The 19,998-nt window shown below is 35.2% G+C and overlaps 1 long non-coding RNA gene across 1 annotated transcript in view; it reads left to right on the top strand.

The window, feature by feature from the left end:
* Nucleotides 1-18,712, top strand: part of LOC111820170 (uncharacterized) — a 71,421-nt gene extending 52,709 nt beyond the window's left edge. The window contains exon 3 of the long non-coding RNA XR_002823714.1: nt 15,005-18,712. This is a non-coding gene — a long non-coding RNA (uncharacterized LOC111820170). The remainder of the gene's footprint in view (nt 1-15,004) is intronic.
* The last annotated feature ends 1,286 nt before the right edge of the window (nt 18,713-19,998 follow it).

The following is a 19,998-nucleotide window of genomic DNA, read 5'->3' as shown; positions in this document are numbered from 1 at the left end:
TAGGAGTGGGATGGTTGGGTCATATGTTAAGTGTATGTTTATAAGAAGCTGCCAACCTATTTTCCAGAGTGGCTGTACCATTTGGCATTCCCACAGCGAATGTTTGAGAGTTTCAGTTGCTCTGCATTCTTGTGAGCATTTAGTATTGTCGTTAGTTTCTATTTTAGCCAGTCTATTAGTTAAATCTACCTCATCATGGTTTTAATTTGCATTCCCTTAATGGCTAATGATGTTGAACATCTTTTCACATTTTTATTTGCCTTTCATGTATTTTCTTTGGTGAAGTATCTGTTCAGATCTTTGGCCCATTTTTTAGTTAGGTTGTTTGTTTTCTTACTGTTGAGTTTTGAGAGTTCATTGTATATTCTGAATACAGATCCTTTTTTGGGTATGCAATTTGCTTGTTTTCTTATTGTCTTAATAGTGTTTTTTGCAAAGCAAAAGTTTTAAATTTTGAGTGAAGCCCAGTTTATCATTTTTTAAATCATGTGTTGGGTATCGTGTAAAAACTCTTTGCCTAACCCCAGGTTATAAAGGTTTTCTCCTACGTTGTTTTCTAACAGTTTATAGCTTCATGTTTAGATCTGTGATTCATTTTGAGTTATTTTTTATATAAGATGTGAGGTAAAGGTGTGTGTTCATTATTATTATTACATGTAGATATCCAATTCACTGCCTTTGTTGAAAAAACTTTCCTTTCTCCGTTGAATTGCTTTTGCACCTTTGTCAGAAATCAATTGACCATATTTATGTGGGTCTATTTCTGCACTATAGGTTCGCTATGAGTCAGAATCAATTTGACAGCAATGGGTTTTTTTAATTTCTGCACTATCTATTCTGTTCCATTGATGTTTGTTTCTCTCCTTTTGCCAGTACCACACTGTCTCTATTACTGTAGCTTTATAGTAAGTTTTAAAATAGAGTAGTGAGATTCTTCCAACTTTGTTGCTCTTTTTCAAAATTGTTTTTAGCTATTTTAGTTCCTTTGCCTTTCCATACAAATTTTAGAATCAGCTTGTTTATGTCTATTTAAAAAAATCTTTTTGGGATTTTGGTTTGAATCAGTTTGGGTAGAATTGACATCTTTACTATGTGGGGTCTTCCAGTTGATGAACTTAAGTGTCTTTCCATTTATTTAGGTCTTATATGATATCTTTAAGGAGCCGTGGTGGCACAGTGTTTAAGCGCTCGTCTGCTAACCAAAAGGTCAGCGGTTCAAACCCACTAGCCGCTCCGCGAAAGAAAGATGTGGCAGTCTTCTTCTATAAAGATTTACAGCCTCCGAAGCCCTATGGGGCAGTTCTACTCTGTGCTATAGCATCATTGTGAATCGAAATTGACTTGATAACAATGAGTTTTATGATGTCTTTCATCAGCATGTTGTAGTTTTTCACCTTATGGATCCTGTACATGTTTTGCTAGATTTATACCTAAGTATTTCTTTTTCTGTTTTGGAGCTATTATACTTGGTATTGTTTTATAAATTTTGATTTTTAGTTGTACATTGTTAGTATATAAAAATGATTTTTGTTTTTTGACCTTGCTAAACTCACTCACTAGTTTGAAAAGATCTTGTGTGTGAGTATGTTTGTGTGTTTTGTTTTGTTAGATTCCTTGGAATTTTTTATGTAGACAAATATGTCTTCTGAGAATAGGGGCAGTTTTCTTTCTTTCCAATGTGTATGCCCTTTATTTCTTTTCTTATCATATAACACTGGCTAGGGCTTTTAGTATGATGTTGGCTAGGAGTGGTGAGAGTGGATTGTTCTTGCCTTGTTCTTATCTTAGGGGTGACGCATTCAGTCTTTTACCACTAAGTATGATGTTAGCTGTAGATATTTTATAGATGTTCTTCATAAAGTTGAGGAAGTTCTTCCTATTTTTTGAGGTTTTATTATGACAGGGTGTTGAATTTTGTTAAATGATTTTTCTGCATTAAGTGATGATGATCATGTGATTTTTAATCTTTAAACCATTAATATGGTGGATTACATTGAAGAATTTTCAAATACTGAACTATTTAGCTTATATTCCCAGGGTAAATCCTACTTGGTCGTGGTATGTTGTTATTTTTGTACATTACGGTATTTGATTTGCTAGTATTTTGTTAAGAATTTTTGTTTCTGTGTTCATGAGGGATATTGGTCTGTAGTTTTGTTTTTTGTAAAGTCTTTATCTGGTTTGATATCAGAGTAAATTTGTCTTCATAAATTGAGTTGGGGATTATTTCCCTCTCTTATGTTTTCTTGAAAAAATTACACAGAATTGATGTGATTTCTTTAAATGTTTGGTAGAATTCATCTGTGAAGCAATCTGGGCCTGGTGATTTCTTTTTTATAAAGGCTTTTAATTATGAATTCAATTTATTTAATAGTTATAGGAATATTCAGGTTATCTATTTAATCTTGGATGAGTTTTTGTAGGTATTTAATTAATTATTATTGAAAGGTATATTTTGAAGACAAGGTTTTGCTACTAACCAGTTCTGTGACCTTGGGAAGGGTACTTTAGCCTTAAATTCTCTGGTTCGTAGTTTGTTTATCTGAAAAATTAAAGGGTTAGATTTGTTGATTTTTTTAAGGGTTCTCCAGTTTTTAATTTTTAAAATTCAGGTAGGATAAGAGTGTATGTGTTCAAAGTTTATGTGAAAGTATCATGAGGCTCTATTTCTTGTTTCTTCTGTCATTTATTGAGCATTGATTTAGTTAGATTCATTCTGCCTTTTAACAGATAAGTTTGGTATTTTCTTCTTATAAATGGATTATTTGCTGATGAAAAAGTATGCTTAGAGGCAAGCCTATATTTGCATTTGTAACATGATATACTTACGGTATGTGAAAATTTACTTTCATAAGCTGTTTATGTAAGAAGATGTAAGACCAACCATATGTAAGTTTTTAATGTTACACTTCTTGGAAAAAAAATTAAATTCCTAGTTTAGAATTTTAGAAATGTTAGAAATGCATTTCTTTTTTGGTGATTATCCTTCTGAATCTTTATGATTTAAAAAGTCACTTGTTTTGGTTAGTTAATACAGACAATGTCTATATAAGAATTTTATGTAAAATTCATTTCTGCAAAGGGACATACTGCTGTGCATCCTGTCCATTTACTAGGTTAAAGCAGAGTGAAAGTATCATGTAGATCTGCTGCTGAGGAAACGTTAAGTTGCAGGCTGCAGCTGGAGGATTTTACGTAGGCACCTGTGGGTTTGAGTGTGTTCAATATACAGACTGCAGTAGGAGGCTGGCACTGACTCTGCTGACTCCAGTACACTCCTTCACTGCTGTTCTGCCGATTTCTCCACTGTCCAGAAGACAAACAAAATGGTGCAGCATGTACAGGGCTTGGGAAAAAAATAATCGTCAGTATGATCCAGAGGTGGGTTTGCTACAGTGAACAGGAGAGAAAATTGTTTTAAGAAGATTAAAGGCTTGGATATAGTTCAGTATGTCAGGTGTCCTTAGCTGTTTTAATATTTAACTATGGCCATTTGAGAATGAAATGTTTTAGTTCTGAAATCTGCATGCCCTCTATATATAAAGGTTCAGGTATATTGCATGTGTAGCATTAACAGATGTATGCATGTTAGTTTATAAACAGATTTATATTTGTACTTAATATGTGTAATGTGTATATATATGTTCATAAAGAATTTTTCTGTTAACACTAGATTTTTTAAAAAAAACACTTACAGGTTTTACATTTTTCTGTTGCACATTTGTTGCAGCTCTGCCAATGTTTCTTGCCTTATATTGTTCATTTTATAATAGTAGAAGTCATTAGTAGAGCATTCTCTGGTGAGATATGGGAAATCAGTAGAATGAACATTGGAGTTGGCACTTCATATTTTATTGATGACTGTAATGCAGTTAAGTTCGCATTGCACATAGTCATGATTTAAATGACTGCCTCTTTTATGAAAGCAAAATGTTTGTAAGAACGGCCATGTTGTAGACAGTGAGTATGAAAATAAAGGAGAGGATGAGGAAGTAGGACAAGTAAAATATTTCTGTCCTTGGTTTCTTAAGCAATACTCAGCTGACTCAAGGCACTGTCATTTTAGGAGTACAGTATAGAAACAGTTGAACATCAAGCATAGAAAAAGAACATGGTAGTTTAGCTCCCCACCCCCTCCTGGAAGCACTTTAGTTATGTGCTGATGTATTTTGGGTTTTCGGTGGCTGCGTGTTACTAGGGAGCTGTCCAGTTGAGACAAGATATGTTTACTTAAGCCACACCCAACAGATTCAGCTTTTTTTATGCTTTAGGGCACTATTTTAATTCTGTTTTTATTTTGTAACCATCATCTGTGGGATGCTTTTAGATTGTAAAAATAAAGAAAATACCAGATTCACAGATTCTAGGTGAATATGCTCTTGAATATCTGACTTGCTGTATTAATAGCACAGAAGAGCAATATTTAAGTTATGCTGCATTAGGTCTATCAGAGAGAGAGAGAGAGAATATTTGTATAGTTCCACTACTACTGTACTGAAAGGATTGTGATCGTATAGGTAACAATACTGCTGGTATATTATTTTAGTCAGTATTGCAGGTATTAAATTGGAATATGACATTCAAAGTTCAGATTTTCTAGTTTGGGAAAATATTTGTTCAAAAATTTTAAATACTTAATTTTTGTGCTGAAAAATTAAAGCCTCATTCTGAGCTTAAATATCTATTTATAATGTTTTATTCCATACCAGTGACAATTTGTATGTGATAAGAATGAACAACTGTATGGCTGTCTGCCACTTAGTTGGGTTGCCTCCCACTTTACTGTAGACAGAAATAATAAGAATCAGCATTAGTTTTATTAGTCTGCAGAATGCACATATTCTGTATTTTCAAAAATCTATCTTCTCCTCAAAAAGGAGAAAAAAAGGTCTCATTTGTACTATATTCCCTTGATATTATTGAATAACATGAAAGAATAATATGGCATTTTTATGTGCCAGATTTAGTGACAATAGATAGCTAACTATAGATTGAAATATACTGTATCATTGGAATGTTTCATGTATCTAAAATGTTATATAACCCTGATGGAATGTTGCAGATGAAACAAAGAAGTCTGATTGGTTCCTCACAGAACACCAAAAAAACCAAAACCAAAACCAAGCCCATTACCTAAAATTCTATTCTAACCACAGGCTTCTACAGCAGGCTGCATGGTTAGTTAGCATCACAGTAAAAACATAAAATGCCTTGGAGAGGGGAGGAGTTTGGAAGAGAAAATGGAGTTGTAAAAGCACTTCAGTAGTCCTCATCTTTGAGCATTTTATTTCCTTGCAGGTGTTTTGTTTCTTCAGCCTCATTTTTTTTTGTTTGTTTTTCTTTGCTTTTAAAGAGACTGTTATATTTAATCACGTTAAAAAAAAAAAAAAAAAAAAACTTTCCAAATACTGTTATTTAATGAACTAGAAGAGTCTCTCTAAAAAGAGGTTTCTGTTAGGTGATAGAATAGGTTAGTGAATAACATAAATTCAGTATATTTATTAAATATGGATGAGTGGGACTTGTGGGGGTTTGGGGTGAAGGATGTGATAGAAAAGAGTCCTGAAGAACAGGACACTAATAGTAACTCTTTGGCCCCACCCTTCCTATCATATTAAAATTGCATGAGATAATTTGTCATCTAAGACTTCAGTGATGCTTGGTGAGAGCACGTTGTTATTGACATTCAAACAGCAGGATATTGCAAGTCAAAACAGGTAGAGAATTGTTTGCTATCTGCTGGCTATTAGAAATACCCTTGAGATGTGAGAATAATGTATGTTAGCTTTTGTGTGTTTATCATTCTTGGCTAGATGGTCTGCTGGAATACAGTTGTAAATTACAATACCAATTAGGCGACCTTTCTGTGCTTTTACAGAAAATATTTGAAATATCTTTGAAGTTTATTTAAAATTTGAAAATTCCTATATTTAAACAGTAATATGTCAAATTCATTTATAGGATCTAGGGAAGGGAAAAATTACTGTGAGCAGGATTGAGTATTTAAATTAAGAGAATAAATTATACTGAAAGGAAGTAGAGAAGCATCATAAAATAAAGCATATTTCAAGAGTAATATAAAATATATAGATATATTCTGATAAAAACCAACCATTTCTCGTAGGTTCTGTTTTGGTGATTATTTTCTAAATTACCCGATATGCTAATAGAGTCAGACTGAAGGAAGCTGTCTGCTAGTGTTACAAGCTGAAAACAAAATGGCTGGCAAGGATTAGTACAGTAAATTTGCGAGAGCTGGATGCAAATAAGATATCCTTTGTTGAAGGGGAAGGTTACAAAGTAAGATGATGGGAGAATGGCTATTGTAGAAGATATTTTTGACAAGAAAGAAATGTTTTATTAAAGAAAATACACAAATGCACTATTATAGCATAAAAAGAAAAGAGTTTATGCTATAAATAGAGAGTAATACATTTTCAACCAAGCAATACAATACTCTTGTTAGTATTCATTTAGCCATCATTGTCTTTGTAATTCCAAGATGCAGGTAGTTTCTGAGAGTATTTTTTAATGAATCTGTAAGAGTAACAATGTGGTTAAGGATAGAAGAAATAAAAAATGAATTTGTTATGTCCTTGGAATGGGGGAAATTCAGAGATAAGTTCCTGCGAGTATTATTTATTTGTGAATCTCTTAGATTAACATACATTAAGTATGGGGGGAAAAAAATGGGAAAATTTAGAGATAAGAGTGAAAATATAGAAAATGAGTGAAAATACAGTTTAGAAAATGACAACATCCATAAATTTATATTTTCAAAAATATTTTTCTCTGTACAACTGTAAGCCTTTTCCATTAATTTTTAGTAATTGCAGAAAGATTAAGTGACATTAAAATTGTTGATTGGTTTGAATAGATTGAGAAATAGCTTCAGGAATTGTTAATTACTTAAGTAGGTTGAAGATAGTACATTAGCTCACATTTCTCTCTCTCATAGTGTAATAGCCATGTACTCTAAGAGGGCAGGCAATGTAAATTTGTCATCATCACTTCTCCAGCACATAGTACAGTGCCCTGCACTTAGTAGATACCCAGTAACTCTTTCTTTACTGGATAAATGGATGATAATAGCACATACTTCTCTGTGTGTGTGTGTGTGTGTGTGTATACATACATAATACACAAATACATAAAGATGTGTATTAACACACACACACCTATATAAATACACACATAATTATAATCATTTAATTTTCATAACTTCATGGGGTAAATCCTATTATTTTACTCATTTCATAGATGAAAATGAGGAAGAGAGAAAGAGGTTGAGTGACTTGACCAAAGTCTTACAGGAAGTGGTGGAGCTAGGATTTGTACTAGTGTGATTCTAAACTGTTTCATCATCTTTTCCGCCAGTAATTGAAGAAGATGTAATAGCATTCAATAGTATTCTTAGCCCTCAGGAGCAAACATTGTGTACATATTTTGTCAGAAACTGTAGAGCAAAGAAAACCTTTCTGCTATATCTCTTTTAAAATTGTTCTAACTGATGTTTTATTTTCTGAAATCCTTTTTCTATCACTAAGTATAGCTGATGGCCCATATCATCATCAGCAAATGTAGATGTACAGTTCTAAAAGCTATTTAAAAGCCCATAGCAAGTGTAATCAGGAAGCAGTTGGGAAATACATGAAGCTTTCCATACTCCCCAAAATGGCTACCAACATTTATTCAGTCACCAAATCCTGTTGATTCCAACTTCTGAATATTTCTCAAATTGGTCATCTGTTTTTCCTCCTCCATTCTCACTTCCTTACTTTAAGACTATCTTATCGCACTTAAATTACTACAATATCTTCCTAACTGTTCTGTGTCTCTGGTCTCAGTACCCTTTAGTCCATTCTGTATTCTGCTGACCATTGTAAAGTATGGCATGGCTTTTTACTAGTTCTCATTGCTATAACCATATCCTAACACAGATGTACACAAACACAGATAACACACACAGCACACAGACAGATTTAGAATTTAGTAAAAAAAAAAAAAAAATTGATTTTTGAGTCTCCTTCATCAGAGATGAAAAATCTCAGTATAAATATATCCATGAATGATATTTAGTAATTGTGTGTGTATTTACCTAAGTGGTATCATTCACTCTGTATCACTCTGCAACTTGTGTGGTTTTTGTTTTTTTTGCTCATGTTGGTGTATATGGACCTAGTTTGTTACTTTTATGTATTGTATAGTATTTCATCTTATGAGCACATTTATTTTAGCTACTCCCCTCCTAGCAGACATTTGGGCTTATTTCAGTTTGGGTGAGTTTTTGTTTTTGTTGTTTTTTTGCTGTTGCAAATAACGCTACAGTGAATATTTTTGTATGCACCTATCAGAGTTTTTCTAGGGGCTATACCTAGAAGGGAGCCGTGGTGGCACAGTGATAAAGAGTTTGATTGTTAGCCAAAAGGTTGGCAGTTCAAATCCACCAGTTGTTCTTTGGAAATCCTATGGGGCAGTTCTTCTCTGTCCTGTAGGGTCGCTATGAGTTGGAATTAACTCGACAGCAACATGTACACTTAGAAGTGGAATTGCCAAATCATAGGTTATTTTCACTTTTAGCAAATAATTGCTCTCCTCCTTCACTGTCTTCACTTTCAGCAAGCAAGGTTGTATCATATGTCAGGTTGTTAATGAATCTTCCTCCAATCTTGATGCTGCATTCTTCTTCATACAGCCCAACTTCTTGGATTTTTTGTTCAGCATATAGATTGAATAAGGTGAAAGAATACAACCCTGACCCACACCTTTTCCAATTTTAAACCACTCAGTATCCCCTTGTTCTGTTTGAACAACTGCCTCTTGATCCGTATACAAGTTCCGTGTTTTGGATTGAATTGTGTCCCCCGCCAAAATGTGTGTCAACTTGGCTTGGCATGATTCCCAATATTGTGTGGTTGTCCACCATTTCGTGATCTGATGTGATTATCCTATGTGCTGTAAATCCTAACCTCTATGATGTTAATGAGGCAGGATTAGGGACAGTTATGTTAATGAGGCAGGACTCAATCTATAGGGTTAGGTTGTGTTTTGAGTCAATCTCTTCTGAGATATAAAAGAGAATGGAGCAGAGAGGAGGGGGACTTCATGCCACCAAGAATGAAGTACCAGGAGGGGAGTGTGTCCTTTGTTTGGACCTGGGATTCCTGTACTGAGAAGGTCCTAGACCAGGGGAAGATTGATGACAAGGACCTTGCCCCAGAACTGACAGAGAGAGAAAGCCTTCCCCTGGAGCTGGCACCCTGAATGCAAACTTCTAGCCTCCTAGACTGTGAGAGAATAAATTTCTGTTTGTTAAAGCCATCTACTTGTGGTGTATCTGTTAGAGCAGCACTAGATAACTAAGACATTCCACATGAGCACAATTAAGTATTCTGGAATTTATTCTTCACAGTGTTATCCATAATTTGTTATGATCCACACAGTCGAATGCCTTCACATAGTTGATAAGACACAGAAGTCTACAGCCTTAAGTATGGATTACACCTAAAAATCCTTACAGCTGGACAAATAAACATCATGATAAATGGGAAAGAAATTGAAATTGTCAAGGATTTCATTCTTCTTGGATCAGTAATAGTGCCCATGGAACTAGCAGTCAAATGACATATTGCATTGGGAAAATCTGCTGCAAAAAACCTCTTTAAAGTATGAAAAAGCAAAGATGTCACTTTGATGACTAAGGTGCTCCTGACCCAAGCCATAGTATTTTCAGTCACCTCACACGCATGTGAAAGGTGGACATTGAAAAAGGAAGCCTGAAGAAGAATTGACACATTCAAATTGTGGCCTTGGCAGAGAATATTGAATATACCATGGCCTGCCTGAAGAACAAACAAGTCTGTATTGGAGTAAGTACAGACAGAACGCTCCTTAGAAGTGAAAGTGGCGAGACTTTGTCTCATTTACTTTGGACATGTCATCAGGATGGACCAATAGCTGGAGAAGGACATCATGCTTGGTAGAGGGCCAGTGAAAAAGAGGGAGACCTTCAATGAGATGGATTGACAGTGGCTGCAACAATGAGCTCAAACATAGCAACAATTGTGAGGATGGTGCAGGACGGGGCAACATTTCTTTTGTTGTACATGAGGTCGCTACAACATGTTACTCTACCAGTTTACACTCTTCTCAACAGTATTTGAGAATTCTTGTTTTGCCATTTCCTTGCCAATGCTTTATATGGTCAGACTTCTTCATTTTTCCCAATATGATAGGTGAAAGACGTTATTTTAATTTGTTTCTCTAATTTCTTATGAAGTTGAACGTCCTTTCATGTGTTTATGGCCTTTCAGATATCCTCTTTTGTTAATAGTCTCTTTGTATCCTTTATGTCTTTTTCTGTTAGATTATTTTTCTTTTTCTTACTGATTTATAGGCATTCTTTATATATTCTAGATAGGGTTTGGCAGACTGCAGTCCACAGGTCAAATCTAGCCTGTTGCCTGTTTTTGTATGGCCTGTGAGCTGAGGATGGTTTTTACATTTATCTTAAATGATTAGAGGGGGATAAAAGGAAGAAAAAAATTTTGCAAGATGTGAGAATTATATGAAATTAAAATTTCCGTATCCATAAATAAAAGTTTTATTGGAACACAGCCACACTCATTCATTTTAGTTGATTATAGCTGCCTTTGCCGTGCAGTGCAGAGTTGAGTAGTTGTAACAAAGACCATATGGTCTACAAAGCCTAAACTATTTACGTGTACTCTCTTTACAGGAAAAGCTTGCAGACCCCTGTTCTAGATTGATCCTTAGTTGGTGACATTTATTTTACAGATACCTTCTCTAAAAGTCTATACCCTGTCTTAAAACTTTGCTTTTGTTTGTAAGACCAAAACTTCAAACTTCTGTTTAATAGAAGTTTAAAATGTTTCTCAACTTTATTACTGTTTTTTTTTTTTCCTGTATGTTGTTTCAGTAATCTTTCCTTGTTCAGAGACTTTAAATATATTTTCCTGTATTTTCTTGAAGTAGTTTTAAAGTTGTTTTTTTTTTTTTAATTTTAGATTTTCTTTTCTTTTCTTTTTTTTTTGATTGAATTGTGTCCCCTCACAAAATGTGTGTCAACTTGGCTTGGCATGATTCCCAATATTGCGTGGGAGTACGTGTGAGAAAGGGATCTAGTTATTTTTTCTTATATGGAAAAAGCAGATTTCCTCATCCCATTTGTTGTTGAGTAGCCTTTTCTTGCTCCAGGGATTTAAAAGGCCAACTTTCTCATGTATAAAGCTTCTTTGTTTATGTGCTGTGTTTTCTGGGTTCTTTATATTGTTCATTCTTTATCCTTTGACTATTTTTACATTCCATTTGGTCCTAATTGTTTCTGTTATCCAACCACTTAATCATTGTTGTATTCAATTTTCCTAGTTCCTTAGGAGAAAAATAAAAATGTAATAATAGTCTAGTAAGAGCCTGACTAATGACAAGTTTAGGCAACAGAATATAGTTTTTGAATTTTGTGTATTACATATACCAAGATCATGTTATTAACTTTAATAGCATTTTTTCGTAAAACATTTTAATCTTAAATTTTTGTTTTTATTACTATCATTATAATAAGCAGAGTAAGGTTAGGTGCCCGCAAATGCATGGTATTGTGCTAAGTACTTTAAAAAAGCATATTTGTGTATAACCAATAATAACAAAAGTATTATTTAGGCATAATAGAATAAATAACCAACCCATTGCTGTCGAGTCGAATCCAACTCATAGCGACCCTGTAGGACAGAGTAGAACTAAGGAATAGTTCCATAGGATTCCTAAGGCTGTAAATCTTTACAGAAGCAGACTGCCACATTTTTCTTCTGTCAAGCGACTGGTGGGTTCAAATCGCCAGCCTTTTGGTTAACAGCTGAGCACTTAACCACTGTGCCACCAGGGCTCCTTAGGATAAATAAAGTATACTTTATTTGAAAAAAGTAATTCAAGATATATTTAGATAATATATAATCTTTTGGTGTTTTTTTACTTTGGTTTTTTCAGTGAATGGTTATACATTTAAATATGTTTATTAGTCAAAACAAAGAACTTGGGCTTTTTCTTGGGGGTGAGGTTGGGAGAGGTGATTTGATTTTTAGTCTATCAGTAGCTGTCATTCTATCATCTTTGGGAGTAAGAGGAATGTCAGGGTTTATTTTATTTTGAACTGTGCAATGTAAAAGAAAAATTCAGTATCACTAGTGTCTTTGATACTTACTCATCCTCACATACGAGGGCAGGAATTTTGAATGAAAACCGTTTTATCCTGACTCCTCAGTTACAAGGTAGTTGTTTCTCAGATAGGTGCCTGCTGCAGACATTTTGAAGGTAGAGACCAAAAACTAAAAGAAAGCCAATATCAGGAGAACAAAGGAAAGTCTGATTAGAAATGAAGCTAGACCATGTCAAGAATTTTTGTCTCTTCTTATGAGAGAAAAAGAAGATTTAAGGATGACTTCAAGGCTTTTGGCTTGAACGACTAAAAGAATGGAGTTGCCGTTTACTGAGATGAGGAAGTCTGTGAGAGGAGCAAGTTTATGGAGGGATACTAGGACATGTTAAATTTTGAGATGCCTGATTGAAATCCAGCTGAAGATTTAGGATATGTAGGTGGGGTATGTAAATATGGAGTTCATGGACCAGGACGAGGCTAGAGACGTAAATTTGGGGACTATCAGCATATAGATGAAACATAAAACCTTTAGTCTTGTATTGCACATGCAGTTTGCCTTAAAGGCTGTCTCCGGATCCCAAGTAGCCACCGGACTACTGAGGTGAGAATTCACCCAGTGGCACCAACCAGTCCATGGGTGTTATGTTGTTTAGCCTGATCAAGCCATATACACAAGATACTCACCAAATTTTGGCAAATGAAAATCGTTTTAATTACTCACAGACAACAGACAGCATACAAGAATAGTTCCATGACAAACGGTCCCTCCCGGCTCAAAAACTGTCTGAGTGGAGATTGAAAACCTTCTATGTGTGTCCCAACTTTGTACTGTAGGTGAAGGACCCAGAAATCCCTCCCTCAGCCAAATTCATACTCCAGGGGTATGTGACCTGCTGCATGGATATTTTTCCACCTGACAACCCAAGGAGAAGGTGATTAGACAGTTGGGCGCCAGGTGGAATGTCATTACTTTAGCCCTGATAGTTATTAGGCTTGTTCTGATAGTTATTAGGGGCTTGTTCTGAAGCCTAAAGATTCTAGCAGGGGAACGAGTGGAAGATCATGGCTGCCAGGTTTGTTCGAAGGACTGTCTCCTCCCAGTCTGTTTGGGATAATCAAGGGAATTGGTGTAGCAAAGTGTACAGATTGAAAGACTTAGCCCTGGGGTACTCCAGCTTTAGCGGTTGGGAAGGTGAGGAAGAGTTAGCCAGGGAGACTGAGAAAAAGAAGGAGACAGAAAGATAGGCGCAAAACTAGGAAAGTGCAGTGTCTTGGAAGCCAAGGAAAGAGAACACTTCAAGGAAGAGAGAGTGATTAACTGCATCAAATGTTGTTGTTAAGTCAAAAAATAAGAAAACTGAAAACTGGCCATTGGATTTAGCAATGTACATTGTGGGACATTTTGATAAGTGTAGATTCTCTGGAGTGGTATGGGCAAAAACCTGATGGGAGTGGATTCAAGGAAGAAAGGGAAAAGAGAAATTAATGACAGTCATTAGAGACTACGTTTTCAAGTGGAGACACAAAGTCTTTACCATGCTTTGTATTTCATGAACCTACCTTCTGTATTCTCAGTGTTAATGCCTGTATTTACGTGTTCCTTTCCTCTGGGCTGTGACAGTGATCTTTTTACCTATGACCCCACAGTACCTACTTCTATACATTTGTCAAATTTATCTTTTGAAAACACCAGTCAGATCATGTCACTCTCCTACTTTTATTGCCCTTCATTTTCTTTCCCACACTTACAGGATAAAGTTCAAATTGATCATCATGACATTATGAGTATACTTTTTGTGATTATCCTTTTCATGATAATGCCTCTGCCTACTTTCCTAGTTTCATATCCTGCTTCTTCCCCATACATTCTGTGCTCCAGCCATACTGAGCTGTTTGGGTTCCTCTGAGTGCGCCTTGTTCTTTCATTCCTGTCTGGCACTATTTCTGATGCCCCCTCTCATGCTTTAGAAGCTGTGGATTCCCCGGGATCCCAGGCTAATGTGAATAAGGTAGAGGCTATCCTAGCTTTTAAAATCTTATTACATCTAGATAACACCATCATCTTGGCAGTACAACTTTTCAAACCCAGCTTGAGAAATTTTGACTAGTCAGCTTCTCCACATTATACAATATTATCCCAGTTTAGTCCGCACCCCCCCCAAGTCACCAAAATAAAGTACAACCAGTAATAATCAGAAGAGATCAGAGAGTGAACCTATGAAGGTAAACTTTGCCCTCAATTTAGAGATCATCTTATTCTTCTGTACTACTAGTATCTTTTGCCTATAGCATCTGTCGGTTAGCACTGGAGAATTTCTGATGGATCCAGTTCATTGCTGTATCACGGCACCACTTGATCTCTACTAATGTTTCCCAACTTTGACTGCACATTGTAATCACCCAGGGAGATTTAAAGAAATACTGATGTCTGGGGTGTGGCCTGGGCATAAGGAGTTCTAAAATCCTTGGATCAATTTAATGTGTGCCCAAGATTGAGACGTATACGAATCCTCAGCATCTGGTTTCAACTGATCAGAACACCATACATACACACACACACACACACACATACACACATACATGTATACATAATCACAGATACATATATCCCACATAACTGAAAAGGTAAAGTGAAACTCTGGCTTCTTAAGAGTGTCAATCCCCAGTAAAACCCTATGAGTAGATATTATTTTTTCTTTTTAATAGATGAGGAAACAGGAATTGGGATGTTATATTAAGTAAATTTGGTTGTAGAGTTAGTAAGTGCAGGATTTGAAACCAGGCCTGATTCTAAAGCCTGCTCTCTTCTTCACCATTTTATGTCACCTCTAGAGAGAATATAGTTGTTTTCACATCTATACAGACATACCATGGCATGTTGGAGAGCTCTACACACTTTTGGGAGACAAAAAAGGAATAAATTCCAAGGTAAAGTTGAAGTAATCTCTGACTTCAAACTTCTTCCACTTAAGTTGATATAGCTCACCTACATTCTTGGTCCTAATTTAACACAGTTTCCTTTACCGGGAATTTCTTAGTAAGCATAGATATCTCTATAGATAAGCACTTCTTAGATTCATAGAACAATGGAGCTGGAAAGGACTTAGAGCTTGTTTGTTTCGTTTTCTCAATTTATACTTTTTAATGTTCTTTGAAATTGGAACTTTGGGGGGAAAAAAAGCCCAGTGTAATGACTAGTTAAAAATATGATTATAATATAATAAAACTGGTTAAAAATGTAATTAAACATCAACAATGATAAGTCATGTTGATAGTATGTACTCTTGATATGATGTGATGAGAATAGCAGTTTACCTCTGTGGTCTTCCTCCCAAAAACCCATAACCCTAGATTAATCATGAGAAAAACATTAGACAAATGTGTATTGGGATTTGTCTACAAAATACCTAACCAGTAATCCTCATAACCATTTTGGTCATCAAAAACAAGGAAAGTCTGAGAAACTGTCAAAGGTCTAGAGGAGACATAAATACTAAATGTGATATAGTATCCTGGTTGGGACCCTGAAACAGAAAAAGGACATTAGATAAAAACTGAGGAAATCTAAATAAAATGTGGACTTTAGTTAATAAAAGTATACCAATATTGGTTCATTAGTTGTGACAAATTACCATACTAATAATGTAAAATGGGAAAATGAGTGTGGGGTTTATGGAATCTTTCTGTACTATCTTCATAACTTTTCTGTAAATCTAAAACTATTGTAAAAAAGTTTATTTTTAAAAAGCAAACTGTATATATATACACACACACACACACACACACACATACAAAATTGTAGACACCTCATTTTTAACAGCCTGTTAGTTTAGTTCAGTTGTAGGCTGGACTTTTTGTATAGTTATGGTGACACCTTGAAAGCACAGTCATCAACTTTTAAAATACTGACATTATTACTGGTGATTGCTCCATTTACAATTGGCACATTTATTTTGCTTTCCTCATACTAGTTATCACTGATGCATAGCTACATCATGAGAATCAAAACATTTTATGTTTAGCAGAACTTTTCTTGAGCTACATATAGATCAGACTGTTTCTGGGATATTGTGGATGCTAAGGTGAGTACAGATTAATAACTCATATGGGGATGTTATTTTTCTTTTATAGATTTAGAGTTATGTAGATCTATTAAAACCTATGAACTTTTCACCTTTATATTCAGGCAAGTTTTGAAAATGTTTTATAGTATATTTTTTAAGAGCGTTAACTATGGCGCTGACAATATTATGTTAATAAGTTTATTTTATTTGGTGTAGTATGCTTCCTTTTGTCTTTAGAAGAAGAGGTACTGTAGAGGTTTCTACAGAACCAACTCAGTTTTAGGTGGTTTTGGGCTTACCTGTGAAAATTCCTATTGATAGATAAAGGTCATTGAGGTTGATATGGAGGATGAAGCGCACTGGGCTTTGGAATTATGCTGCTCATCTTTTTATAGTGTCAGTTTGTTTGGGTAAGAAAAGGAAGATAGTGGACTTCTTAAACTGTATCTCAAACCATATCAGTAACACAGTTTTTTCTTAAATTTGATTATATGAACGTATTAACTGTAGAGCTGGCCCTTGACAATATAATTCAACAAGTGTTTAAGAATACTCACACTGTATGAGACTCCATGTTGACACTGAAACTACCAAGATGAGAAGACTTTCAGAGACACATTTTGAGCTTCTTACAGTCCAGAGATAGTCACATAAATAGTTAACTGCTATATAATGTGGCAATTGTGGGAGTACAGCTATATATAATGTGTTATGGAAGCATGGAAGAGGGAACAATTAATTATTCCTGGTAAGCATACAGAAAGTCTTTATAGAAAAGAAAAAAAAAGGAAAGAACATTTAAGCTGTCTTTAGGTGAGTGGATGTTGTTGTTGATTATGATGATAGGTGAAGATTCCAGTTATCATTTAATAAGTGTTTACTTTGTACCAGGTGTCATGCTGTGTTTTATGCACATTAGTACAACAACCCCATAGAATATTACTGTATCAGATAAGGAAACTGAGGTTTAGAGAATTTAATTAATTTTCTTAAGGTCACATAGATAGTTTAAAGATTTAGTCCCACTCAGCATTACTGGACACCAAGCACTATTAATACCTGTTGAATACAATTTTATTATATAGTCAAGTAGAGAGAGCTGCGCTTTCGGTAGAGGAAACAGTATTAATAATTGATAGAGAAAATAATGCATTTTCTCTTTGAATATCATCAAGCAGTTTGGTGATGCTAGAATATAATGGGCTGTATTATTTAGGATTCTATGGTTGCAAGTAACAGAATATTTGACCCAGAATTTCTAATACCAGGGATTAGCAAACTTTTTCTGTAAAGGGCCAGATAGTAAATATCTTGAGCTTTGTCACAACTGCTAAACTCTGTTGTGTAGCACAAAAGCAGCCGTATACTATATGTAAATGAGTGAGCGTGACAGTGTTCTAATAAAACGTTATTTATGGATACTGAAATATCAATTAAATGTAATTTTCACATGTAACAAAATATTATTCTTCCTTTGATTTTTTAAAAAATCATTTAAAAATGTAAAAACCATTCTTAGTATTCATTGGTCGTCCAAAAACAGGTGGCAGGCCAGATTTGCCCAGTGAATTGCAGTTTGCTGACACTTGGCTTATATGATAAAGAGGATTTACTGAATAATATAATTGCAGTCCAGAGATAGAATTGTTTTTGTTAGTAATTCAGTGATTGCAACAAGGAATCTGTTGTCTTCCATCTGTCCACATTATCTTTCACAATGTTGACTTCATCCTATGTTTTATTCTATCAATGTTTACAAGATGGCAGCCAGCATATTCAGGGGCTCCACAAATCTTCCCTGACTAAGGAAAGAGAAAGAAGACCTTTTTCAGAAGCTCTTTCTAATCTCTCTTGAACTTAATCCCATCAGGTTTTACCTCCACCACTCCACAGAAACCAGGCTAAATTATCTACATTAGCTAAATTCAGTGGTCAAGTCTTAGTCTTCATATTACTTGACCAATCAACATTTGGTCGTTTCCCCTCTTTACTTGACTTCTATACTCTTCTGGTTTTGTCTCTCTTCTCTGTCCACTACTTCTTACTCTCTGCTGGCTCCTCCTCATGCCCCCAGCCTCTACCTTTTAGATTCAACATCAAGGCTTAGTCTTCTGACCTTTTTTCTCTTTCTCTGTTTCTCTCTTATTGATGCTCCCTTTCTTGGGGATCTCATACAGTTTAAATCTGATTTATATGTTGATGGCTTATATATAAGTATTTCTGCTTATATGTCTAATAGGCATCTCAAACATAATATGACCCAAACTGAGCGCGAGGTACCCCTTTCATCCCTGAACCTGTTCTCTCAGTCTTTTCCATCTCATGAAATTGCAGATCCATTCTTCGGGCCAAAACTATTGGAATTATCCTTGACTTCTTTCTTTCTCTTATTCTTCTGACAGCAAATTCTTTTAACTGTACTGTCAGAATATATCGAGAATCTGACCTCTTCTTACCACTTCCACTGCCTGCTTAGTTCTAGCCTCCATCCATCTTCTGGATTTTTGCAATAGCCTGCTTCTGCCCTTGCCTCCCTTCACTGTGTTCTGAACATAACAGTCTGTACCCCCCCCCACTTTTATTAATTTGTTATAGTAGAGGCCAATAGACAGTCTTGAAAAGAACCCAGACTTCGAAGCCAGGCAATTTTAATGTAAGGATTGACACTTACTGGCAGTATTACTTCTCAGAATCTCAGTCTTAAGTTTAAAATGAGGATAATATTTGTTTCATAGAATTATTATTGTTATGTAAGAAAATATTGTAAAGTACATACTAGCACATTTACCCAGTAGGAAACAGATGCTTGTTCCTTTTCTTGTTCCTGTCCCAAACAGTTGAGCTGTTCTTCATTTCTTCTGGTTATCAGAATGCTTATGTAGTCAGGGAACATCTTATGCATGTACCTCATCATAAGTGGCCTTTGGCTAATAAATAAACCTTTGGCTTATGCTCCTGGTCCTTCCTTTTGCATTTTCTTCAATAGCCTTTATCTTAGTTTCCTGGTGCCGCTGTAACAAACACACGAGAAGTAGGTGGCTTTAAAGAACAGAAATTTATTTTCTCACAGTTTAGGAGGCTAGAAGTCTGAATTCAGAGTACTGGCTATAGGCGAAGGCCCTCTCTAGGGAGATCCTTCTCTCCCAGTGTTCCTTGGTTACTTGGCGACATCTATCTTCCCAGCTTGTGCTTGCTTGTTTCTGTGTCTCTGCTGCTCTTTTTATAATTCAGAAATGATTAGTTTTAGGACACGCCCTACATGATATGGCCTCATTTATTTAACAAAGAAAACTCTATTCCCAAATGGGATTACATCCACAGGTGTAGGGGTTAGGGTTCCAGCACATATTTTGGGGCACACAATTCAGTCCATAACACCTTCTAACTCATGTCTTCCATTGTTGTTATTAAGTGTATAAAATCATTGAAGATAGGGACTAGAGTCATACCTGAATAGTAAAACTTTAATCTGTATATATTCTGTGACTTGCATTTTTAATACCCCCCCTTCTATTATGGTCATATATTTTAAGTTTGTAAAGAAGTATTGAAGATAACCTCCTTCAAAATTTTAATTCATAAAATCTAATCTGATATTTATTCTAGCACATTATTTAGGTGAGAACACTGAAGATGACTTTGGATTACCAAATTCAAGGTCACTTAAGTGGTTTATTTTTCAACTGTAATATTTTGATGATAGGTTGAAGAGAGTAATTTTTAAGTATCATCTAGTTGTAGGAGAGAAAAAAATTTTTACTT

The sequence above is a fragment of the Trichechus manatus genome, unplaced genomic scaffold, assembly GCF_000243295.1.
Source record: "Trichechus manatus latirostris isolate Lorelei unplaced genomic scaffold, TriManLat1.0 scaffold00028, whole genome shotgun sequence".
NCBI classification, from domain to species: Eukaryota; Metazoa; Chordata; class Mammalia; order Sirenia; family Trichechidae; genus Trichechus; species Trichechus manatus.
This window is presented reverse-complemented; position numbering and strand designations above follow the sequence as displayed.